Genomic DNA, 26,544 nt, shown 5'->3' with positions numbered 1-26,544 from the left:
AAAGTAGACTGGTGGTTGTGTAGGCCTGGCGGGAGGGCAGGGATGAGGAATGATTACTAATGTGTATGGGGTTCCTTCTGGGGATGACCAAAAAAAGTTCTAAATTAGACAGTGGTGATGGTTGCATAACTTTGTGAACATACTAAAACCACTTAATTGTGTACTTGAAATGGGCAAACTCCATGGTATGTGAATTGTATCTCAATAAAATTGCTCAGAAAACCCCCAAACCATGGCTAATGAACCCAGTGACAGGGCTTTGCTGAAGGATGTGGTCTTACCCCGTCTGCTCTGATAAGCTTATGTCTCATCCCACCACGCTTGGCCACAGGCCACCCAGACAATTCAAGTGGAAAGAATATAGATGGAAAAGATAGGCTCCATAGATTTCTCCCCAGAGTCTAAACTGAAGGACCTTTTTTCTTCTTTCTTGTACAGATCATTTTAAATTTTATGGAATCAATCTCACTATTCTGTTTTTGTTTCTGGGTTTCAAATCATGCTTCAAAAAGCATTCCCCATCCTAAGACGGTAAATCTCATTACCTAATGCTTTCCTCTAATGCTCTTCTCTAATGTTGTCCTCTAAGGTTTGTCTTATTACATTTAAATCTCTTATTTAATTGGGAATTTAAAAACAAACTGGGGATCCAGGTTGTTTTTGTTTGTTTTGCCAAATAGATAGTCAATGATTAGATCAGGAGTTTTAAAATTTGAGATTAAAATGGACTTGGGGCATCTTGTAACTTCCTGAAACTCAGTATGAAAAAGTATGTGTGTGTGTGTGTGTGTGTGTGTGTGTGTGTGTGTGTGTGTGTGTTGTATACATTCCAACGCACCAAGGCAAGTCAACAGGACAGTTGTTAAACAATTACAGGGGAGGCCTGAGTGATTCCCCATAGGGAAAGTTCTCTGTCACATATGAAGGGAGAATCCCACCCCCTTTGGCTTTGACGTGTTACTGAGGCAGAGAACGAGGGGTGCCTCTCACTGGCTCCCCTGGGCCTATAACACTTTAGGTTTCTGATCATTGGCTGACAAACCAATGGAGCTGATACATCATTTTAGCTGACAGAACTTGGGGCCCTCCGGTCACAAAGAATTGGAGGAGGTTTCCTGTCCAATAAATATAAATAAATGATATAGTGAAAATAAAACTGCCATTCCAAAGAAAATAGCAGATCCTTCCGTGCAGACTCGTGTGTTCACATAATAAACGTATAAGCAACTCACTGTGTGCCAGGCACTGTCTAGACTGGTGGTTCTCAAAGTCTGGTCCGTGGACCAGCAGCATCCGTATCACCTGGGAACTTGTTAGACATGCAAATTCCCAGGCCCGCTCCAGACCTACTGAATGAGAAACTCTGGAGCTGGGGTACAGTCATCTGCGATTCTGATGCACATTCAAGTTTGAGAACCATTGGTCCAAGTACGGGGAATATAAGGGTGAAAAGACAGATAAAATCCCTGCTCTCCTCACGGACTTTACATTCCAGTGTGTGTGCTAGGAGAAGACAGACAACATATAAGTAAACAAATAACTGAACATGGTAATTCTCAGCTAGTAAAAAGATCTATGAAGAAAAAGAAAGATCTATGAGGGGCTGATTTAGAACAGGTGGTCAGGGAGGAGGGTCTGAAATGAGACCAGAATGGTAAGGAAGGGCCAGCCACGTAAAGAATCAAGGGGCAGAAAAGAAATGCATGCACTTCAGGCAGGGGGAACAGTAAGTACAAAGGCCCTGAGGTAGGACCACACTTGGCTTGTATGAGGAACAGTGAGGCTGGAGCACAGTGAAAAGGAGGAATGCATCGGGGATGGATTTGGAGGGGCAGGTGGTAACAGCAAGCTTAGCTTTTGTTCTTAGTGCCAAAGAAAGGCACTGGGCAGTTTTGACCAAATAGAAACATGATCCGATTTACCTTTTAGCAGGATCCCTCTGGAATGAACTGTAGGGGGTAAGGGTAGAAGCAGGGAAGTCGGCGAGGAGGTATTGCAATAATGCAGGCAAGGAGTATTGGCACTTGGATGTACCAGACCAATGTGCAAAGATCTATTATTAAGTGAAAAACAAACAATGCAGGACCGTCCCTAGTAAATCGCTTTTAAGCATACACACATTCAAGTGTGTAAAGACATTTCTGTCCCTCAAAGGATCCAGAAAAAAAAGTAAATAGTGGTTATCTTGGGAAGAAGGGGGTTAGTGAGGGTCATTTTATACCTCTCTGTACATTGTGCATTTTTAACATGTGCACAAGGCATTACTTTATTTAAAGATAAAATATCTTAAAATAAAAATTGAAAAGCTGAGATCTAGGAAAACATACAATAGGCTATGGGTGACCAATATCAGAAAGAGGAAGCCTACTTCTCATGGGTGTGACCCTCCCTAATTAGGCCTCCTCCCCTGAAGCCGCTGAGAGCCAGGCTGACAAACTGGGACAAGTTCCTGTTCTTGGGTTAGAGTGGGATCAGAGCGAGACACCTTCTCACTGGAGGACCTCTGGACCCCATTTCTGTCCTGTAGCTCTGGTGATGTTTGTGTCTGTCAGGTCTCCTTGGGCAACCAATACAATTTCCTGTGAATGCCTGCTGTATTTCCCTGTGCCCTATTTGTCAAATTGCTCCCCTCCGTCATCTTGGCAGCTGGTTCGCCAGGAGGCCAGCATGCCCTTCATTTAATTGCATGATTGGGCATAAACAGAAGGAAATACTTTACTGCGGGGAGAAAGCGGCAGGCAGTATCTGATTCCTGTTGTCAGCTGATTAGGACTTGTGGAGTCCGAACAAGGTCAAATGAGATTAGAAAGAACATGCAGTGTGTCTGGTATGCATTTCACATAACTGTACCGTTTATGTAAACAGGATGTGCGAAGGGGACATTTTAAAGCAAATACTGAATGTCAGCCTCAAGGTTCAAGAACAAGAAGCCAGGGCTTATGTGTTATGCCGGGAGAGAAAGAAAATTTATTTTCTGGGACATTTGGAGTCCTCCTGAATCTATCACGCTCTGATTCCTTTTTCATGTTGGTGCAGTTAAAAAAGGACAGTCTTACGTCTGATTTTCAGAGGCACTGAGCACAGAATAAGAAAAAACCAAAGAAACGCCCCATTCTACCTTTCTCGTCCTTCTAAAGCTCTTATAAGAGGTTTAGAACCACTTTCTGTAACAGCTGCTGCTGAAGTGCTTGATAGTGAGTCAATCTCTTAGGACACGGAAGGAAAAATCTCACCTCCAGCACCGGCCAGAACATTCTAGACGTGGCTGACTCCGGCCAAGGCCACACCTCTGTGGATCAACCTACCCGGCTTCTACTAGGATTTCTGTTGGTCCTCGAAATCTGTCATTTTCTTCCTTTCTCAGATCCACCCTCTGCAGGGCTAGTAAGCATATAAAGTTTTAATCACTTAAACACCTTAAATAGTCTTAATGGCTTTAAAAGTGGTCTAAACGCTTTGAGGGAAGATATGGTTTCTGTTACACACTCTCTACAGGATCTAGCATCTTGTGAACGCTTAATAAGTGGCTTGGACAGCTATTATTTCCATGGACTATTTCCTAGCCCAGAGCTGGAAGGCTATTCTGAGGCCAGACTTTTAAACTAGGAAACGTCCTGTCCCTTCCCATGTTAAATAACAGAAGGGCCAGGAAGTATTAACATTATCATGTCTCATGACTCCAAGCATCTGAACATATATTATTTAAATGATAAATCTAGATGTGGTATACACACACACACACACACGCACACACACACACACAATGGCATACTACTCAGCCATAAAAAAGAATGAAATAATGCCATTTGCAGCAACATGGATGGACCTAGAGATTATCATACTAAGTGAAGTAAGCCAGAAAGAGAAAGACAAATACATGATATCACTTATATGTGGAATCTAAAATATGACACAAATGAACCTATCTATGAAACAGAAACAAACTCACAGACATAGAGAACAGATTTGTGGTTGCTATGGGGGAGGGGAGGTGGAAGAGGGATGGAGTGGGAGTTTGGGATTAGCAGATGCAAACTATTACATAGAGAATGGGTAAACAACAAGGTCCTACTGTATAGCACAGGGAACTATATTCAATATCCTGTAATAAACCACAATGGAAAGGAATATGAAAAAGAATATATATATGTATAACTGAATCACCTTGCTGTACAGCAGAAATTAACACAACATTGTAAGTCACCTATATTTCAATAAAATAAATTTTTTAAAAATGATAAATCTAGACATTTCAACATGGAAGTTGAAATAAATATGGAACTTGAGGGAAGTTAAACCAAAACATTAAAAAATTCAGTATTAAGGAGAATTATATTACAGTAAGTACTTTAAGGAACTGAGGAATCAGTTCCCAGTATTTGGACAGGAACATTGCTGAACAACACCTGATATGTAATAAAGAAACTGGTTTATATCAGTAGCTAGTGGTTGTATTTGCCTGAAAGCTGTGTGGTTTTTTGGCTTTTTTTTTTTTTTTTTAACAGCATTTCACAACTAGATGTAATGGAGAAGTAACACTAAAATAATGACTTACACTTGCATTACCGGTGTTCAAGGTGCTGTCACATGCTTGGGCACATTTGATTGTCACCATAATCGTGTTGGCTTGCGGGAAAGACGTGGCTCGGAAAGCCTCATGAATCTCTTTCAGGAAGCAGGGAGTCAGGGCCCTGAGATGCTGAGCAGCCCAGAAATGGTCAACAGCCCTGTGTGGGCAGGTTCAAGGGTGCTAGCCTGAGGTGGGAGACCAGCTTTCAGACCCAGTGAGGACTTAGAAACTATGGGGGCAACCTGGGTGAGACGCTGAGCTGTATCTCTGTCCTCGGTGTTTTCAGGGTGTTTCCTAACTTTACAATCTATCATTCCATGCGGTTAAAAACAGTCCACCTGCCCCCTGCATGCAGCAGAGCAATTCTCCAATATTGAGAAGGTGACTGTCTGAAACATTTTCATCTGTGATCCAGAGGTCCTCTGGAATCGTGCAGATGCTTGAGAAAATTACTATTTTTTAAAAAGCAAATTATTAGGACCTTTGAATATGTGGTAGTGGCAATTCATGGAGGTTCCTGTTAATAAAGTTTGCAGAAATCAACTCTTTCTGCACCTCTCAAGTCCCTTTTAGGAGATTTGTGGCTCATCCATTATCGGAGCTGTGTGATGTCTGTGCCTCTAGTTCTGTCACAGGAGGTGAGCTTCTCTGAGCCTGTCCCTTCAGAGGCACATGAAGTCTCCCTGGCTGCTCCCTGATGAGTCTGGAGAACAGTTTTCCACCCCCACCTTCCCAGAGGAGGGAGAGACCAGTGAGCATATTTCTAATTCCAACAGGCCAATCTGTACCTCCTATCTGAATCACCAGGTGGGCAGGCTTGCACACACACTCTGTGACACCTCCCAGGCTCAGACACCTGCATAAGCAGGTAGGACTCTTCATCAATTATAAGAAACTATTAATCATGTTTCCATTTGGTCTCTTCAAAGACACCTCCCAAGCTGTATCCTTTCAGTCCAGTTTCATTCCTCACCTTGTAGCCAAAGAGTTATTTGTACAGGCAGCTTCCTCTCTTCGTTACCCCATCCTGGCCAGGGGCACAGATGCCACCCATGGTCCATTGAAGAAATCCCCACCGGATGATTCACCTAGTTCAGCATGGACAGGCTTGACCACTGGTGAGGAAGGGCAGAAATATTCTCTCTGCAGCCCCTCCCCAGCCCTAATCTGCATGGCCACTGCCTCGAGCAGCTTTGCAAAATGGGAACAGCACAGACAGACACACACACACTGCCACACACAGACATCTACACCCTGTGCGGGATGCCAGATGCCAGAACCGAAAAGGATTCCCTTTCATCCAGCAGCCTTCTGATTGCAGAGGAGTGTCTATGAGCCGCGACCCGCTGTTTCCCTGCCAACTGAGGCCTCAAAATAAACAGGAATCTGCTCAGACAGGCTAGTAGTCCATTCGGCTCAGCCATTTGCCCCAAGACAAACCACGCTAAAATAACACCCAGGAGAGCTGCCACGGCCGTCTGCTGTCTCTGCCTCCCTTCCCTGCTGGCCACCAGCTCTGTGCCCCTGGGCCTGCCACTGGCTGCCCAGGGTTGGGGGCCCTTAGAGCTCCGTGTGCATCCCTGTGGGCGGGGTCGCTAAGGCAGGTCCCCTCTGCAGATCAACGAGGCCAGAGAGAGACCCAGAGGCTGCATTGTCAGTCCCCCGCCTGCCTCCCTGCTTCCCACACAGCCCTGCGGGACTGGGAGCCAGCTCTGTGGCACGGTGTCTGCAGGCGGACCAGCAACCTGATGTACATGCCACGGCCCGTCCCCTCTCCCCACACAGAGCCGCGGCCACCGGGAGGTTCAGAGAGTCGGCTTGGGGCTGCTGGAGAAGCAGCTGCAGCGCGGTGACAGTGACACCACAGAGCGGACGAGACCAAGTGGATCCCCTTTCCCTTCGACCGGAGAGAGAAGTAGCCCTCAGCCTGCAAGCTGTTCAGGTAAGAATCAGGGTTTCTGTTCTGAGCAGGTTATAATATATCCAGAGCTGAGGTGGAGAGAGAGAGAGAGAGAGAGAGAGAGAGAGAGAGAGAGAGAGAGAGAGAGAGAGAGAGTGTGTGTGTGTGTGTGTGTGTGTGTGTGTCCGTCCCAGTGCAAGTATAAGGCTGCTTGGGAAAAAAAAAGCAGGGCTGGCTAATCGCACAGACATGTAAAAATAGCACCTGGAGTGCAGAGACTGTGAGAATAATCATGCACCCGCTGCCCCCTTTATCTTCATCCCCGCACTGCCGGGCCATGAGGACTGGAGGGGGCGGAAGGTTCTCATTCACTAAAGCCTTTGTGGTTCAGCAGGACACTGTGGCCTTCGTAAGCCTGCCTGGCATCACCCTGCTTGCCACACTTACCCTCTTAGGTAGCCTGGAAACTCAGGCACCTAGAAATCCTGTCCACTGTGTGGGCACCTTAGATTTGTTCAACCTTTTGATATAAAAGTTGGGCTGAAACATAGGATTATCTGAGTGTGTTTGAGAGGGTGGGATTCTGATGGCCCTGCTGGTCACCTGGATTACTTCTTACTGTCCTGATCCCCTTTGAAAATCACACCCTCATTTCAGGGCCCCTCCAGATAGGCACCGGCAGAGAGGGGATGGGAATGGCTAGCCACCGGGCACATTCTCTGGCACTGACACTATCCACACCTACGTCACTATTATATGCCAAAAGTTATGCAAGGCTTCTAGACGGAGCGCTCGAAAACTTCAGACCTCCAGGTGCTGGGGTGGGAATTTCAGGCGTTTAATCACGGACCCATTTTTCAGAGACCCAAGAGGGCACCCACTTATCTCACCTCTCAGGTGCAAGAGCTCGCTCTGTGCCTCAGCAGACACAAATGCTCTGTGCTCTCTCCAGCTGTTTAAATCCACCCCCACTTTCCTGCTTTGGTAACTGGCACTTTCCCGCTTTGGTAACTGGCACTTTCCCTTTCATTTGCTATAGGGATGCAATTGTTTATGATTTAGCTCCGTGAACACCAGTGGGCGGATGCAATCATCCGGGCAGAGGGTGAACTGGGCTCTGAGTGAGGGCGAGCCAGCCCAACAGCGGCAAAGGGTTGGAGAGAAATCAGCTTTGCCAAGTGGGGTCTAGCAAAGGGCTGGCCAGCTGCCTCCCAGGGCTGTCTGGGTGAATGAATGTGGATTTTGGTGGAGACTGTGATTCACAGTCGCAAACTCCCTTTGTTTTCTTTGTGTTGTCACTGAGGGCTTCCAAGGAAATTCCCCTTTTGAGATCATGTACCTGACTGTCTTCTGTTGATTCTACCTTTTTAGCATGAGGAAATGGATTTGTAAATGCAGTACTTCATCAAAAACAAAGTTAATACACGAAAAATTAAGGGAAAAGACACTGAGTTACTTGTAAACTTCCTCCCAAATCTGGTGTGCACATACACATATATGGCTTGCCAGGTTCCAAAAAGGATTTAAGGAAGCAGTATCCAGTTAATTAAAATGGTTTGATTTCACAGGCAGGTAGCGCCAGCTCTGATGACGATATTTCCACGGTGACAGTGGACAGACATCCATGCGTTCTATCTACACCTAGCAAAGGGACGTCTGATGCCAGGACAGAGATGTGCTCGCTCACTCTGCTGACGTGCATTATGTGGACCCTGAATAAACTATTACAGGTCATGGAGCGCTGCCCCCCTGTGCCAGCTTCCAGCAGTCAGAGACCATACAGAGGGGAAGACACACCCCTTCTACCTCATCAAATAGGCATTACTTGGCTAATGCAATACTCCTTGATTTAAGCTACTGGAAAAATAATCTGCAATCAGTCGTGCTACAGACATACCCTGTTTTAGGTCAATCTAACAACTATCCAGGACACATAAATTGTAAGTGAATGACTGTTTTTCCTTAAGAAAGGATTCACTCGTCAAGTTCATCAAATACTGTCAAGGTGTCCCACCTAAAGATGGGACTGGATCCAGCCCATTCAGCCATAGAGAAAGGTGGGGATTTACCTGGGGGGGCAGGTAGCAGAGAATGAACCTGGGCTGACAGGAGGTCCAACTCAGCTGGGAGGTAAAGGAGTCCAAGGTAGAGGAACAAGGACAAGCATCTGGGCCAGTGGCCTATAGCAAGAGAAGAGGGAGGGAGGGAATAGTAATTATTATTATTATTATTATTTTTTTTTTTTGGTTGCCCTGGGTCTTAGTTGCGGCTCCCAGGCTCCTTAGTTGTGGCATGCAAACTCTTAGCTGTGGCACGCATGTGGGATCTAGTTCCCTGACCAGGGACTGAACCCAGGCCCTCTGCGTTGGGAGCGCAAAGTCTTTTTTTTTTTTTTTTTTTTTTTAATTTATTTATTTTGTTTGCGTTGGGTCTTTGTTGCTGCGCACGGGCTTTCACTAGTTGCGGTGAGCGGAGGCTACTCTTCGTTGCGGTGCGCGGGCTTCGCATTGTTGGTATGGCTTCTCTTGTTGTGGAGCACGGGGTCTAGGCACACTGGCTTCAGTAGTTGTGGCTCGCGGGCTCTGGAGCGCAGGCTCAGTAGTTGTGGCGCACGGGCTTAGTTGCTCCGCAGCATGCGGGATCTTCCTGGACCAGGGCTCGAACTGGGTCCCCTGCGTCGGCGGGTGGATTAACCACTGCGACTGCGCCACCAGGGAAGCCCAATAGTAATTATTTTGATTCCTAAATGTTACTACTTAAGAGAGGCAGCAGAATAGCGGTTAAGTACATAGATTCTGCAGCCAGGAAGAAGCTGGGGTTCAGTTCGGACTCTGACACTTACTAGTCCTGTGACCTTGTGCCTCAGTCTCCTCATCTGTAAAATGGGGTAATAAAGTACCAGCCTTATTACTGAAAGGATCAAATGAGTAATAGTCTTAGCACACTGCCTGGTTTATAATGAGTAAAACCTAAGTATTTCTTGTTGTTACTGTTATTACTATTATTATTGTCATTGAAAGGTCAGTTCTGAAAAGGCTGCTCACAAGTCCATTTGTTCCAAGGTCCAAAGTGACTCTCTGAGTGACCATCAGTGCCACCTTCTGGGCAGCTGGAGGTGCTTTTGCTTGGTGTGGAGTTCTGCTTGCATTCAGAATAGAGGAGCTTCTGTGCTGGTGGCCAGCGTTTCTTGAGCCCTTATATGAGCCAGGCACCGTGCCTGACTTTACGTGTGTGACCTTGCCGGATTCTTGTAACAACCCTGTGAAGTAGGGCTGTCACGGCTGTAGGAATTGAGCTTGGTGGGCCGGGCCATTTGCCTACAGTCACACAGTTACCAAGTGGCAGAGCCAGGCTTACACCCAGGCTGTGCTGCTAACCAGTATGCCATCTATGATTTGGGGGATCACTGGAGGTGTCCTGAGAGGCAGGTAGAGTTTGGTGACAGATGGACTTCAGCAACAGATGAGATCTGAAGGCCCTAGAAAGTAGACCAGAATTTGGAAGCTTTGCCAAGAAGACGGCAGAACCCTAAACTGGCCTGGGGACAGAATCTCAGCCTTGAGGACCCATGACCTTTGGGGCTCGGTGTTTGGGAACAAGACATGAACGCAGGCCCTGGGGGACAAGGTGGGCCTCAGGCCTTCCTGCAGCAGGCAGTGGACGGTGCCCAAGAAGAGAGGAAATGGTACAGAGACGGACACAGCAAGGGTGTTGGGCCAGATATCCTGACACCCCTTTAGCCTAAGGTCAGAGGTCATCTTGAGCTAAGCCCGAGGTCAAGACTAGGTGACTCCAGCAGTGGAGAGAGGAGGAATGGGCAATCCAGAACGTAGTATCCGGGCTCAGTGAAGTTTACAGTGATGTAAAAGGCTTGATTTGCCAATGCAATTTCTCTCAATTGAACGTTTAAGACATGACACACAGAGATTTGTTTTATGCATAATTGCTCAAGCCCACCTCTCTGACTTCAGCCAAGGAATGCTGGCGATAGGAACAGGTGTGAGAGTGTGCCTACCTCTCACCAGGGCTGTGTAGATCTGGGGGTTACTGATGGACAAGACTCATCTCTGCCGCTCCAGAACCTGTGGTCTAGCCCAGGTGTTTTCAGACTTTAATGTGCATGAGAATCACATGGGAGCTTCTTTAAAACACCAGGTTCATAGAGAACAGACTTGTGGTTGCCAAGGGGAAGAGGAGGGAGGGACAGAGTGGGAGTTTGGGGTTAGCAGATGCAAACTATTACATATAAAATGGATAAACAACAAGGTCCTACTATATAGCACAGGAAACTATATTCAATACCCTGTGATAAACTATAATGGAAAGGAATATTTTTAAAATGTATGTCTATGGATAACTGAATCACTTTGCTGTACAGCAGAAATTAACACATTATAAATCAACTATACTTCAAAAAATAAGTTAATTAAAAAGATTTTTTAAACTTCTGGTTCCTGGGACCTACCCACACAAGTCCTGAAGTACCCGGGTTCATGAGGGGCCCAGGATTCTGCATTTCCTGGCTGGGGCCCAGCTGGTTCTGATGCCTTTGGTCCACAGGTTACAGCTGAAGAAACCTCGGGCTGACTGTTGCTCTGGTTCCCTTGTCTTCATTGCTGTTCATGAGAACAGAGTCACGGGGCCTGAATCAGTGGCAGTTAGCCTCTTCTCTGTCACAGCTTCTTCCTGGACCATTTTTACTTAGGCTAGACCTCCGCTGCTGGTAATAACAGCGACAGCCCGCCTACTGCGTATTGAGTTACCCTGTGCCGGGCACAGTACTAAGCCCTTCACAACCATCCCGTAAGTTAGGTGCCATTATTATCACATTTGACAAGGGAGGGGAAAGGCCCCACTGCCAGTATGTGGCAGATCTGAGATATGAACCCAGGCCCCGCAGATCCCCAGAGCACAGCCACAGAACCCTTGGGCGGGGCTATGAACATAGTTTTAGCTTCTCTGTCAGTTCAACCCTCCTTTCTCATTCTTGGGTGTCTTCCTCCCCTTCACATTCCTATCTTGTCCTCCCCCATCCCGAGACTCCCATATAATTTCTTCAGAAGATGGTGTGTCCCTGTGGTTCCCTATTTTTATCTCATTCAATAAATCAAAAAGGGTGTGGTCAACGGGTGGGTAGAAGGTAGTTGTTATGGGTTAAATTGTGTTTCCCCCTCAAATTCATATGTGGAACTCCTAACCGCCAGTATTTCAGAATGTGACCTTATTTGGAGATAGTGTCCTGACAGAGGTCATCCAGCTTTGTTTTGTTTTCTTTATAAATTTATTTATTTATTTGTTTATTTTTGGCTGCGTTGGGTCTTCATTGCTGCCTGCGGGCTGTCTCTAGTTGCGGCGAGTAGGGGTTACTCTTTGTTGCCATGCGCGGGCTTCTCATTGCGGTGGCTTCTCTTGCTGCAGAGCACAGGCTCTAGGCACGCGGGGTTCAGTAGTTGTGGCGCACGGGCTTAGTTGCTCCACAGCCTGTGGGATCTTCCTGGACCAGGGATCGAACCCGTGTCCCCTGCATTGGCAGGCAGATTCTTAACCACTGTGCCATCAGGGAAGCCTGGTTATCAGAGATCATTAGGGTGGGTCCTAATCCAGTATGACTGGTGACCTTTTTAAAAAGGGGAAATTGAGACACAGTGACATATACAGAGGGAAGATGATGTGGCAAGACACAGGGAGAAGATGGCCATCTACAAGTCAAGGAGAAAGGCCTGGGCCAGATCCTTCCCTCAAAGCCCTCAGGAGAAACCAACCCTGCAGATGCCGTGATTTTGAACTTCTGGCCTCCAGAACTGTGAGACAAGAAATTTCTGTTGTGTACTTGTTACAGCGGCCTTAGGAAACGGCTACAGTAGGAATCAGATTCCCCCTCTAGGCCCTGGGTCTGGGCTGATCTAGGTGAAGGCCAACACATTCTGCCGAGCTGTGGCAACTTTTTCTTTAATTCTGAGTGCTTTTCTGTTGGCTTAAATAGTGTTCTTGGGAGCCACAGGTAAGCCCAAGGCCCAGGAAGGAAGAAGGAATGAATGGAAAGGATGAAGAGGAAGGAGGGAAGGGAAAGCAAAGAAAAAAGGAGGCAGGAGCAGAAAGAGAAAGAGAGAGTGGAGACCAGGATGGGCACACTGGAGGCCATCCCTGACCAGTTCAGGTCATGCAGCTCATTCATGGGGCCCCTCCTGCGTGCCAGGAGCAGGCCACCGGGCCTGGGACCACCAGTCCCTACTTTCATGAAAAGTAGAGGCTAGGTGGGTCCACCGACATCCATCGTGCAGGAACTCCCCCTGCAGGCACAGGGCAGAGTGCTGGACCCAGTCAGGGGCTCTGGAAAAGCTTCGGCGGGGAGGTGATGCTTGGGCTGAGATCTGGAGGATGAGCAGGGGTCAGATGGGTGAGGGCCGAATGTTTCAGGTGGAGGGAGAGCATGAGCAAAGGTCACATGGTGTAAAAAGTGTGGCTTCACCAAGGAGCGGAGGGGGGGGCCAGTGCAGCTGGAAGGCAGGGGAGCAGGGGGGCAAGTTGGCGTCAAAGGGGCAGATGTGGGCTGGACCACAGTGGCCACACTGAGCATTTCGGTCCTTTGCTGAGAGCCACAGAAAGCCAGAGAAGGAGGAGATCCCCTATAGGGTAAACTCTGAGTTCAACAAAGGACAAACAAGTTGCTGGCGTGGTTCAGCAGTGGGTCAGCCCTGAAGCAAGACAGCAGGCTTCCTGAGCTCACAAACCTAGGGTTGGTTGTGTCACGATTAGGGAATAAAGTTCCAGGCCACTTCCCAAATAGTGTTCTAGCGTAGTCCCCCTCAGCTGAGCATGTTCTAGGTGTTGGTCATGGCCCCACTGGAAAGGGTTTAAATGGGGACAGCTGTCTCCTGCTGATGAGGTTAATTTGTGAACTTGGCAGCCAGGCCAGGCTCAGACTGGGGTTGACCAGGTGGCCCCTTCTTTGGTATCATTTGAAGGACACAGAGAGGCCTTGTGACTATAACCTCTCCTTTGCCTGCTGAACTTTGCCTGAAGCTATGGGAGAGGGCCAGCAGTCAGCAGGCCAATTATTCAGCATAAGATTCAAGCTGTGAAGGGGAAAGAGGCAGGGGCAAGAAGCCCAGGCAGACCCCCTGAGGCACCAGGGGTGAACGTGGGCAGAGACAGGTCTGAAAAGAGGCAGAGAGTATAAAGGAGGAGCGCAAAGAGCTTGACGCCAAAATTTGCCTTATTCGTGATTTCACACAAGCAGCAGCAAGGTGGGCCCGCAGCTGTGGGAAGTCCACCTTGGGGTTTGCAGCCCTCTCCTGTGCCCCTGCTACCAGAGACGCACACCCCATTCCCATCACTGGGAAACTCTACATCGACGCCAGCAGTTGTCGGCATAATCCATGAGCGAGTCCTGACGTCAAACTGAACGCCACGCCTTTGCCATATGTCCTGCCGGCCACAAAAAGAATTCCCTTCCTGGGCTTCCCTGGTGGCGCAGTGGTTGAGAGTCCGCCTGCCGATGCAGGGGACACGGGTTCGTGCCCCGGTCCGGGAAGATCCCACGTGCCGCGGAGCGGCTGGGCCCGTGAGCCATGGCCGCTGAGCCTGCGCGTCCGGAGCCTGCGCTCCGCAAAGGGAGAGGCCACAGCAGTGGGAGGCCCGCGTACCGCAAACAAACAAACAAACAAACAAAAAAAGAATTTCCTTCCAGCAGAGGGACCAGACTTGGCTTAGCAAGGATGAGTCCTTGGGGCAAGTGGAACACACTTTGGAGAAGAGAAGGGACTTTCAGGAAGGTGAGAGCAGCCAGGGGGCCTCGTGGGGAGCGAGATCCTCCCACTTCTCTCACATCCCCCACTGGCTCTAGCCCCATGAGCCTCTCTTCCATTCCTCTGCTGTTCCACGCCCTTTCCTGCCTCTGGGACTTTGCAATTGCTGTTCCATCTGCCTGGAGTGCTTTCCCCACAGTTCTTCACACAGCAGACCTCTTGTCAACTCCTTGAAGAGGCTTTCTCTCCTGCTATTCCCTATCCTACCTCTGTTTCCTTCATGGCACTTACACCAGTCTGTAGTCGTCTTGTCAATTTTTTAAGTTTGCTATGATTCATTCTCGCCCCTAGAACGTAAGCCTCAGGAGGGCAGGACCTCATCTGTCTGGTTCCCTGCTATATCCCCAGGGCCTAGGACAGAGCCTAGGCACATAGTACGTGCCCAATGAATGAGTGAATGAGCGACTGGTTCAATCTTGGGAGTGGGAAAGCCAAGACCAAGGACAGCAGTGGGACCCCCCAGCCTCTGTCGCTCCTCACAGCTCTAGAAAGGGGCACGTTACGTCTGAAAGCAGCACCGACAAGTGCGCATCGGGGTCCCCGACCCTGACTCGAGTCGGCAGGCCCCTCACAGTGCCCAGGACCCCATACTTTGCGTCGGCTGCTCTGGCTTAGTGTGTGCAATCTTAGCTCTTCAGAGAACTCGCTTTGGGAGCCTGGAAAAATCCAGCCGAGTTGTATTATTCATGCTCAAAGATGAATAACTTCTTTTGGCTGATGGGCATCAAAGGCAAACAAGTGATGTCAGGCACCCAGAAGGGAGACATCGATCCAGTGCGTCCCAACCCTCGCACCCAGGGAGGTGGGTGGAGCCGCTCATCCTCGCCTTTGCCACCAGGTCCCATGGGAGCGGAAGCAGCATGTGCACTGATAAATCAGTGCATGCACAGTGCTGCCCCAGTACCTCCGGGACACAGAGAGCTGCTACAACACCAGGCTGCGCTTGTCCTTCCTCAGAATCTTCGTCAGAATTTAGAAATGGCACCTGGAGGACAGTGGAGAATGAATACTTCAGAGTCCCTCCTTGGAGTCTACACGGCAAGCTGCAGCCCCTGGGAGAGTGCGTCCCAGGTTCAGGGTCCCAGGCTGGCTTGGCCCCAGCTTCTTGGCCTTTAGTGCTAGGGTGGTGTTTACGTTAAAGGGGCAAAATGTTCCTCCTTAAGCCTCCACTGGTTTTTCGTGTTTGAAATGCTAATGGCGATGTTTCTAGGGGCAGAGATTCAGGTCGGCTTCAGGATGGTTTCTTCACAAGGATAAAATCCCCACTCCGCTGGCCTCACAGAACTTGCTGCCGTTCTCCCAGGTCAGTCCTGGGATCTCTGCTGAGGGCTCGGGAGGCAGTGTCCTAAGTTCCTTGGAAAGAGAGCTGACATGGGAGACCAAGAATTCTCCTGATGGCTCCACCTCTGCCCTGTCTCTCTCAGCCTCCTTTTCTTATTTCAGAGTGACAGTCTGCGGGGCGTGACGCTAGGGAGTATAATGGTTGGGGCAGGACCGCTTGGGTTTGAATTCTGGCTCTGACACACAACAGCTGCACAGCCCTGGCCAAGTTCCGTAACCTCTCCACTTCTGTAAAAGAGACATAATAACGGCGCCCATAGCCTAGGGTCGTTGACAGTACTATGTGAGTTCATGCAGGTGAAGTCTGAGAGAGTGTAAGTGTTATATTATCAGCATTAGCCGTTACTCCCTCATAGGGCTGACTTAAGACTTCAGTGAGACAAAAATGTTTTACTACATAATGCATAGCACACAGTGTTTGCTCAATAAAATATTAATTATTGGGCTTCCCTGGTGGCACAGTGGTTAAGAATCCACCTGCCAATGCAGGGGACATGGGTTCAAGCCCTGTTCTGGGAAGATCCCACGTGCCGTGGAGCAACTAAGCCCATGAGCCACAACTACTGAGCCTGTGCTCTAGAGCCCGTGAGCCACAACTACTGAGCCCTCATGCCACAACTACTGAGGCCCACGCGGCTAGAGCCCGTGCTCCGCAACAAAGAGTAGCCCCCCTCCCCCCAGCCCTGCTCGGCACAACCAGAGAAAGCCTGCACACAGCTATGAAGGCCCAACACAGCCTAAATAAATAAATAAATAAACATTATTGCTACTGACAATCTTCGCGGTCTGGCTAAGGTTTTCTGGAAGCTTTCCTAAGAATGTATTTGAACTGAAAAAAATGATCTTGTGTTAGGCTTTTGTGGTGCTCGTGTGTGCACTCTGTGTTATCATTTTGTTTTTTGTTTTTTACAAAAATAATTATTACTAAAATTCCTATTAGAAAAATTAAAAAAAAAAATGATCTTGGAACATGAAGGTCACCTGCTGCCCTGCTGTTCCCCTGTCAGTCTTTTTTTGTTCCAAGGGACAATTATCACCCTATGCTCTTTCAGCACTTAAAATCCACATGTCAGGAACCTAGAACTAGCCAAGAAAGCAAAAGCCCCCTTAAAGAGTTCAAGCATAGAGCAGACAAGCCTCCCTGTTCAGCAGTTTTAAGCTGCAGGCGTTTGCAACAAACAATTAAAGAAGCCTTGACTTCAGCGAGGCTCCTTTAGCACAATTCCTTAAAAGGCTTTGGGATTCCCACCCCTCCAGGGGGCGCGCGGTTCCTCGGGGCATGGATTCCTTCAAACTTTTGCTCCATGTCCCCTGACCCTGGGCTTTGAGTTTAAATTATTTGAAGTCTGACTGCAGGGCGAACTTGACGGCCTGCTGTAGGCTGTGAACTGCACAGTTATTCTACATTCAGGCCGCCAGATGCCCTGCCCCACCCTCCTGAGTGACTGTGGGTAAGGAACTTGTCCTCTCTGTGCTTTGTTTCCCTTCTCTGCAAGAGTTCCTCTCGAGAGGGGGTTGTGGAGGTTATTAAGGGGACGTGGACAGCTCCAGCTGTCTCTCTCCATACTTTGCTAATTTCCTTCCCATTCCTCTGTGGCCCTCCTGACCATCACATAGTGGGGAATATGGAAAAACCCAGTGGTGATCAATGTTGCAGAGGTTTGCAAATATTCCCCTGCACTAGGTGACCGTGAGCACATCACTTGGCTTTTGGAGCAGCACAGAGAGATGGATTACGGGAAGGGGTCCAGGTCATAGTCTGGAGGAGGGGATGCTGGCAGCCCTAACCCTCGGTCCAGCCCATTCTTGCACCACGGAGACCAGGCCCAGAGTATGGATTTTCAGCCCGTGGCTCTCCTGGGTCATCAGACCTTTCACTAAGGCCTGAAGATCGATGGTCTCCCATCATGGAGGTGGACCCCTTCCTGACACACTCTGACCTTCCGCAGATGCCTCCCTACCTCCCACTGCGGCCGGAGGATTTAACACACAGCTGGTTCAGGATGGGTCCAAATGCACACAGCGCGAGTTGGGGGAGAGCGTTTCCAAGGCGATGTCCAAGTTGTTTCTAGCAACCCACTGACCTGACCCTCCCCGCCTTGCGTTGCCCCAGAACTGAGCCAAGATTGTGGAGGGCGGCTACACCTTGGGATGTCTGGCCGGGACCCTACTGTGGTGGGAGGTTCGGATCCCACGCTGGAATGGGCCCTGGGGAAGGTCAGGGGGAGGGTGAGCCAAAGCAGGCTTCATCGCCTCCCTGTAACCTCTCGCCTTTCCCGCTTCTGCTGACAGCATGGCAGTCAGATGTGGGGTGTGGAGGCCTCTGTTTCAGGAACTCTAAAGAATAGCTCTTAAAAAAAAAAAAACTCTAAACATGTCTTGCTCTAGGATGGAAGCATATCCTGAATTGGTGACTTTAAAGTCTTTTCATCTGCTGCAGACCAAGAGGAAGATCTCTGGTGACTAATGAGGAGTCCTACCTTCATCAGGCTCTTGCAGTATTTTCTTGAAGTCAAGGTCCCTTTCTCTTCCTGGCCAGTCCCACATCCTTCTGGGCCTGTGTTGGCCAGCTCCTGTTTCTCATTATCTCTCCCGCATCCTCTTTAAAGGCTTCTCACTCCACCCAGGGGTTTTATTTTTAAACTTGTACGGTAATGTTAGGGCTGAGCAGGACACACTGCCCACATTCACGGGAAACTGGGCTGCCTGGAAAAGCATCCCCCTTTTCAGAGACGCCCTCCCTCCCCTCCTTCCCTATGTATTGGATACCTTCTCCATGAGGGGTCCTGCCCCAAGGATACAACAATGAAGAGAGAGACATGGTCCCCACCCTTGAGGAGCTTACATTCTAATGAGGCAGGAGAGTGGGGGACAGAGTATATACAAACACACGCACACACATGCGCGCGCGCGCGCACACACACACACACACACACACACACACACACACACACACCAAGTAAGCCAACGAATAAAGAAATAAGTAGAAATTGTGATAAGATCTACAAAGGAAACAAACAAGGTCCTGGAACAAGAGAAGCTGTTACAAATTGGGTAGAAAGGGAAAGCCTCTGGAAGGTGACATAGAAGCAAAGGCCAGAAGGATTAAGGGGCTCCAGGTATGCAAAGAGAAGGGGTGAAGAGTAGACTATCCTTTGTGGAGGGAAGAGCATGTGATAAGGCCCCGAGGTGGGCAAGAGCAGACTTGTGTTCTAGACTCCAGCAGAGGCCAGGATACGTCAAGTAGAGTAGACAATGGAGGAAAGGTGAGGCTGGGAAAAAAAAAAAAGATGAGGCTGGAGAGGCATGCAAGGACAAGATCATGCACAGCCTGGAGTCATGCAGAGAGTTGGGGCTTTATTCTGAATGCACTGAAAGCCACTGGGGGATTCGAATTAGAGGCGGCACTCAGCAGTGGACATTTTAAGATCCTCATTTGATCCTGAGTGGAGATTTAACTGTAAGAGGGGTGGAGGGAAGGCAAGGGTCTGAGTTAGGAGGCCTGGGAGTCATGCAGAAAGGAGATGATCGGGGCAGAGGCTAGAGTGAGGCAGGGCCACAGCTAGAAACAGGCTGTCTCTTCCAGGAATTAGCTGGCTGCTAAGCATCTTGCTTCCAAAGAGCTCAAAGAACAGAGCTACTAAGACAAAACAGAACACCAGGCCCCCAAGTCATGGACTTGGTCAGAATAAGCAACAGAGTTTACCTACCCTAATGCCTATACCTAGCCACGTGTGTTAGGTTTCCACACAGAATTAAGTAAGAACTTTGTCCAATATTGGCTCCCGAGAGTTTCTGAAAGGTGTAGAAATATTCTGGTTTCTCTTTACGCCACGTCAGCTCTCTCTAGCCATTACAACTTTGCCTGGGATATGAGGTCGAATGGCTTTGACTAAGTGATCTGATCTACATGCAAAACTCAAAGGTGACTTTATATGCCTGAATGACCTAAACAGTGGTCCCTGCTCTCCAAGAGAAATACGGCTATGTTATACTCTTTGGAAGAAAGGAGATGGAAAACAAAACAGAACAGCAGGGTAGCCATTCTACATAGAATAACAGTAATAATAGTTACTATCTGTTGTGTACTTCAAGGCGCTTTACTTGTAACTCATTTAATCCTCCGAAAGGCTGTTGAGGTAGGTAACACTCTTAATCCTTTTTACTGATGATGGAGCTGTGGCTTAGAGGGAAGGGAAATGATGTTTGGTGGTAGAAGCAGCCGAGTCACGGCCCAGAGGCTGGTCGGCCTCCATTGGCAGGACTCCTGACTTCGTCCCAGGGCTTGGTGGCTGTCTGCTTTGGTCACCACTGTGTTTAAAAGCAGCACAGAAAACGACCTCAAGGATGTCATCCAAAATGCCAGTAGAACAGGGATATGAGTAACTTTGTTTTCTTTTTCTGTTTTTTGGTTTTCCTTGTAATGTTTTGAATTCACAGAGTCTGGTACATAGTGGATTCTCAAAAACTTTGTATAATGAAGTTGTTGAGTTAATGAGTATGCATTACTTAAAAATTTATTTTTAGATAAGTAATTTATTTCATTATAGGAAATTTAAGTCGTACTAGAAAATACAATTTAAGAGAATTAAAATCTACCCATCATCCAGAGATAATCACAGTTAAAATACTGATAATATTGGTACCCTCCAGTTCTTTTCCTGTGTTTACGTATGTCTGTATTTGTGTGTCTGTCTCCTTACCTGCCTGTGTGCGTGAGAAACAAAAATGGGGTCATACTGTCTTCACAGACTTTTACTTTTTCATTTAGCAACATATCATGGGCATTCTCCATTCCAATTAATATTCTTCTAAAACAGAATTTTTAATGGTGGCAGTGTATTCCTCTATAATCGAGTCCTCTGTTATTGGATATCCAGTTCATTGTCACCATTATTAATAATGCCATAAAAAACATTTAAACATAGCTCTATTACTATTAAGGAGGAAAGAACATTATATATTGAAATACAAAAGAGAGAAAGACATCTATTTTTAGGGCTCTTTTGGGTAGGCCAACCACATTGCTTGCATCTGTCCTTCAGAATCACTTAAAAGATGGGGAGATGTCATCTGGAATGTTCCACATTTTCCCAGGCCTGGTCACTTGTCACCTCTCAAGTATGTTTTTGTTGCAATTCTGCCACAATGGAGGTGGGTTAAGGAAAATCCCAGTTGTGGCTAAAATGTGGGCCCTAAAGTTAGACAACTAGATTTAAATTCCAGTGCTATCCCTAAGCAGCTATATGACCTTCAGCTGGTTCACCGCTCTGAGCCTCAGTTTCTGTGTGTAAATGGCACATACCTCAGAGGATATAATGAGGTAAAACAGGTAAAGCTCTTCTAGCATCTGTCCAGCATGGAACAAATGCTCAGGAGATGGTGATTTCTATTATTATGGAGGTAGAGGAAGACTTTCCTCACAAGTTTAGTGCTTTGGGAAACTCCCTCCCAACCTACACCGCAGGATCTGAGGAAAATGAATTTAAAAATCACTCAACATACCCTCTGGCTATATTGCCCTTTTACCCTTTGTGTATGCACACGCACACGTGTGTGAGTGTGAAGTCTAAAGTGTTAAAGAAACAATGAACTCAGTTTCCCTTCCTTGCCAAGAACCAGGTCTGTTAGATTAGAGATATATTTAAATTCTGTTGTTCACAGCTGCATAAGGAATGTACCTTTTCTTTCCATTTTGCCAGCTGTGTTTTATAACTGTCTATCCTAAAATAAAAACAAAGCAAACCAAAAAATTGCAGGACTATCTACAACAGTTCTAAATTGCTCTCAGTTTTATATAACAAAACAGAGAATATCTAACCCCTGAAACACAGACCACAGAAAGGATTAACCTGACTCATCTATCGTACACTGTTGAACAAAGACACACTACTGGCACATAGTAGGTGCTCACTGAACCCTGTTGAATACATTTATTGAATATATGTTTTCCTTACAAACAGCAAGCTGTCGCAAAATAGATCAGTATATTCATTTCATCTAAATACTGTCAGAGCCTATTCGCAGGGGCTGAAGAAGATGACAGATTCAATGAACAGATGCTTTCTGAGTCTGTAAACTGAGTGTTGGGAAACTTTCTCCTCCCAATTCATGGCTCTTGAAATATGTTTATGATCCTGGTGGAATTGTGTAGGGATTTCTCTAAACCTCCATCAGGGGAGCACATGTGATAAAGCACTTCTGAGGACCAGGCCAAGTTTTTCCATTTTTGTCTAAATATGGGAAATGTTCAGAAAAATCTTAGTGTATGTGTAATAGTGTATTCTCAATATCGAAATGGCTCTGGGGATCACAGATAACACATCTGATTGTAAGGTAACCCAATGCTGGGCCAAGATTTTAATTGCAGGTCAAAGCCCTGAAGTCGAATAACCCTGAGACCCTGTAATTTCCAGGTAAATCACTGGAAGTGGTAGAACTGCCAGCATCTACTGCCCTTAGGTATTCGTTTCTTCCTATGCTTTGAGGGTGTCGGTGGAGATCACACTAGGGGAGATTCAAAGACAAGATATGTCTTCTGCTCTCATGATGTCATAAGCCAGTGGAGGGGAGAGACAAACCAACAACTGGATGGAATCTTAGAAGGAATCAAAGTATTGCTAGGCAAAGCACCGCACCGTGGGTCCTTGAAGGAAGGAAGGAAGGACCTTTCTTACTGGAGAGATGAGGGAAGGCTTTGCAGTGGATGTAAAATGTGATGTAGGCCTTGAAGGATAAGAAGAATTTTAGCTGATAGAGACTGGAAGGGAAGGGCCTTCCAGGCTGAGGGAATAGCATGAAGCAACTCATGAAGCCCTGGACAAGCAACAAGGAGGGGAGGGCCCCACGTGGCTGAGAGGGGGAAGGACAGGGTGGAAGGTAAGGTTTTCAGACAAGATACGGGGTCATGGAAATCCTCTGCCAAGGACTTAGGGCCTTAATGTCTGGGAAGTGGAAAGAAATTGAAGGTTTCTGATAATGGAAGAGCGCACGTCTTCCTTTAGAAGAGGGACTGGGTGGCCGTGCGGAGAAGTGATTAGAACAGCAACGCTGCGAGACCAATCTCAAGGCTATGGCTTCCGTTTTCCTTTTCTGGTTAGCCTCTTAGCAGCTTTGGGCAGCATGGCCCAGAGCCAGTTTCCCCTCTGAATTCTGTGATCCTATACCTTGGGGCCTCTAGTCTCCCGTGACCTCTCCTTTGAGATCACCGGCTGCATTGGGGGTCTCTAAGAATGTGGGGTGTCCCCCAGGGCGACTGCCTCTGTCCGCCTCTCTCTTCAGGTCGCTCTCCCTTGAATATCCCCTCTCTCCCCTTGGCCCCGACCCTCCCGCATCTGCTTCCAACTCCTGCTTCTCTCCAGAGTCCCATTTTCAGGTCCCGCTTCACACTCTGCTCTGTACGGATGGTGCCTCTCACCTGGGATGCAGCCCACTCCACAGTGCGCTTGGCACCTGCCCCGCTGATTGGGCTTCTGGTTCTGTCCATTCTCCCATCCATTCCCCCATCCTCCCCACCCGCGCCCTGAGCTATCTCTGACTATTCCTTTGTTGAGTTCCTAGCATTTGCCAAATCCTCTTCATGTTCCTCCCCAAGTGACTTTATTTATTTATTCATTCATTCATTCATAGACATTTACTGAAACTGCTGTGGCAGCCACTATAGAAGAAATACATATTCTATATATTGATAGAAAACTAAAAATACAAAAAAGTGTAGACAATATTTTGTCATACTTCCAGACTTTCTGCTGGTTTTATATAGTTTCAACTTCTTGCATTAACAAAACTGCATGAATCAAGTTTTAAGTAATATAATTTGACTATAGGGTAATGCATACTTATTAGAGCAATATTGTGATATACAGAAAATTTAAATGAAGAAAAAGAACTCACCCAGAATCCTAGTGAAGATCATCATTAGCAATTGGTATATATAAATAAATATATATATATATATTTTTTTTTTTTTTTTTTTTTTTGCTGTACGTGGCCTCTCACTGTTGTGGCCTCTCCCGTTGAGGAGCACAGGCTCCGGACGCGCAGGCTCACTGGCCATGGCTCACGGGCCTAGCTGCTCAGTGGCATGTGGGATCTTCTCGGACCGGGGCACGAACCCGTGTCCCTATATATTTTTCTAATTATTTATTTTATTTATTTTTAAATTTTTGGCTGTGTTGGGTCTTCATTGCTGCGTGCAGGCTTTCTCTAGCTGTGGTGAGCGGGAGCTACTCTTGGCTGCGGTGCACGGGCTTCTCATTGCAGTGGCTTCTCTTGTTGCGGAGCACAGGCTCTAGGTGCACAGGCTTCCGGAGTTGTGGCTCGTGGGTTCTAGAGCGCAGGCTCAGTAGTTGTGGCACACAAGCTTAGCTGCTCGGCAGCATGTGGAATCTTCCCAGACCAGGGCTCGAACCCGTGTCCCTTGCGTTGGCAGGCAGATTCTTAAGCACTGGGCCACCAGAGAAGCCCTGTATATTTTCTTAATATAATCTCTCCTATGCATTTTTAAATAGCTAAGGTTATTGTGTATGGGTCTTTTTTTGAATTTTATTTTAGTTTTTTATACAGCTGGTTCTTATTAGTTATCCATTTTATACACATCAGTGTACACATGTCAATTCCAATCTCCCAATTCATCACACTACCACCACCACCCGCCACTTTCCCCCCTTGGTGTCCACATCTGTGTCTCTATTTCTGCCAGGAAAACCAGTTCATCTGTACCATTTTTCTAGGTTCCACATATATGCGTTAATATACGATATTTGTTTTTCTCTTTCTGACTTACTTCATTCTGTATGACAGTCTCTAGATGCATCCACATCTCTACAAATGACCCAAGTTCGTTCCCTTTTATGGCTGAGTAACATTCCATTGTACATATGTACCACATCTTCTTTATCCATTCATCTGTCGATGGGCATTTAGGTTGCTTCCATGACCTGGCTATTGTAACTAGTGCTGCAATGAACATTGGGGTGCATGTGTCTTTTTGAATTACGGTTTTCTCAGGGTATATGCCCAGTAGTGGGATTGCTGGGTCATATGGTAATTCTATTTTTAGTTTTTTAAGGAACCACCATACTGTTCTCCATAGTGGCTACATCAATGTACATTCCCACCAACAGTGCAAGAGGGTTCCCTTTTCTCCACACCCTCTCCAGCATTTGTTGTTTGTAGATTTTCTGATAATGCCCATTCTAACTGGCGTGAATACAATACCTCACTGTAGTTTTGATTTGCACTTCTCTAATAATTAGTGATGCTGAGCAGCTTTTCATGTGCTTCTTGACCATCTGTATGTCTTCTTTGGAGAAATGTCTATTTAGGTCTACTGCCCATTTTTTGATTGAGTTGTTTGTTCTTTTGATATTGAGCTGCATGAGCTGCTTGTAAATTTTGGAGATTAACCCTTTGTCAGTTGCTTCATTTGCAAATATATTCTCCCATTCTGAGGGTTGTCTTTTCATCTTGTTTATGGTTTCCTTTGCTGTGCAAAAGCTTTTAAGTTTCATTAGGTCCCATTTGTTTATTTTTGTTTGTATTTCCATTTCTCTAGGAGGTGGTTCAAAAAAGATCCTGCTGTGATTTATGACATGGAGTGTTCTTCCTATGTTTTCCTCTAATAGTTTTATAGCGTCTGGCCTTACATTTAGGTCTTTAACCCACTGAGTTTATTTTTGTGTATGGTGTTAGGGAGTGTTCTAATTTCATTCTTTTACATGTAGCTGTCCAGTTTTCCCAGCACCACTTATTGAAGAGGTTGTCTTTTCTCCATTGTATATCCTTGCCTCCTTTATCAAAGATAAGTTGACCATATGTGTGTGGGTTTATCTCTGGGCTTTCTATCCTATTCCATTGATCTATATTTCTGTCTTTGTGCCAGTACCATACTGTCTTGATTACTGTAGCTTTGTAGTATAGTCTGAAGTCCAGGAGCCTGATTCCTCCAGCTCCATTTTTCTTTCTCAAGACTGCTTTGGCTATTCGGGGTCCTTTGTATCTCCATAGAAATTTTAAGATTTTTTTGTTCTAGTTCTGTAAAAAATGCCATTGGTAATTTGATAGGGATTACACTGAATCTGAAGATTGCTTTGGGTAGTATAGTCATTTTCACAACATTGATTATTCCAATCCAAGAACATGGTATATCTCTCCATCTGTTTGTATCATTTTTAATTTCTTTCATCAGTGTCTTATAGTTTTCTGCATACAGGTCTTTTGTCTCCTTAGGTAGGTTTATTCCTAGGTATTTTATTCTTTCTGTTGCAATGGTAAGTGGGAGTGTTTCCTTAATTTCTCTTTCAGATTTTTCATCATTTGTGTAGAGGAATGCAGTAGATTTCTGTGCATTGATCATCAGTGATATTGGTCTGTAATTTTCTTTTTTTGTAGTATCTTTGTCTGGTTTTGGTATCAGGGTGATGGTGGCCTCATACAATGAGTTTGGGACTGTTCCTTCCTCTGCAATTTTTTGGAAGAGTTTGAGAAGGATGGGTGTTAGCTCTTCTTTAAATGTTTGATAGAATTCACCTGTGAAGCCATCTGGTCCTGGACTTTTGTTTGTTGGAAGAATTTTAATCACAGTTTCAATTTCAGTGCTTGTGATTGGTCTGTTCATATTTTCTATTTCTTCCTGGTTCAGTCTTGGAAGGTTATACCTTCTAAGAATTTGTCCATTTCTTCCAGGTTGTCCATTTTATTGGCATAGAGCTGCCTGTAGTAGTCTCTTAGGATGCTTTGTATATCTGCAGTGTCTGTTGTAACTTCTCCTTTTTCATTTCTAATTTTATTGAGTCCTCTCCCTCTTTTTCCTGATGAGTCTGGCAACTGGCTTATCTATTCTGTTTATCTTCTCAAAGAACCAGCTTTTAGTTTTATTGATCTTTGCTATTGTTTTCTTTGTTTCATTTATTTCAGTTCTGATC

General features: G+C 46.6%; 1 protein-coding gene across 2 annotated transcripts in view; it reads left to right on the top strand.

Moving 5' to 3' along the window:
* Window positions 1-26,544, top strand: part of FGF1 (fibroblast growth factor 1) — a 104,214-nt gene that overhangs the window by 4,035 nt on the left and 73,635 nt on the right. For both annotated transcript variants that reach the window (XM_029216921.1, XM_029216920.1), the window contains exon 2: window positions 6,356-6,512. The gene's annotated coding sequence lies outside the window, so the exon portion shown is untranslated. The remainder of the gene's footprint in view (window positions 1-6,355; window positions 6,513-26,544) is intronic.

This window comes from Monodon monoceros, unplaced genomic scaffold, assembly GCF_005190385.1.
Source record: "Monodon monoceros isolate NGI ecotype Baffin Bay Population unplaced genomic scaffold, NGI_Narwhal_1 Super_Scaffold_12, whole genome shotgun sequence".
In the NCBI taxonomy this organism is placed as follows: domain Eukaryota; kingdom Metazoa; phylum Chordata; class Mammalia; order Artiodactyla; family Monodontidae; genus Monodon; species Monodon monoceros.
Note: the sequence above shows the minus strand (reverse complement) of the source record. Positions and strands in the feature narration are given on the sequence as shown.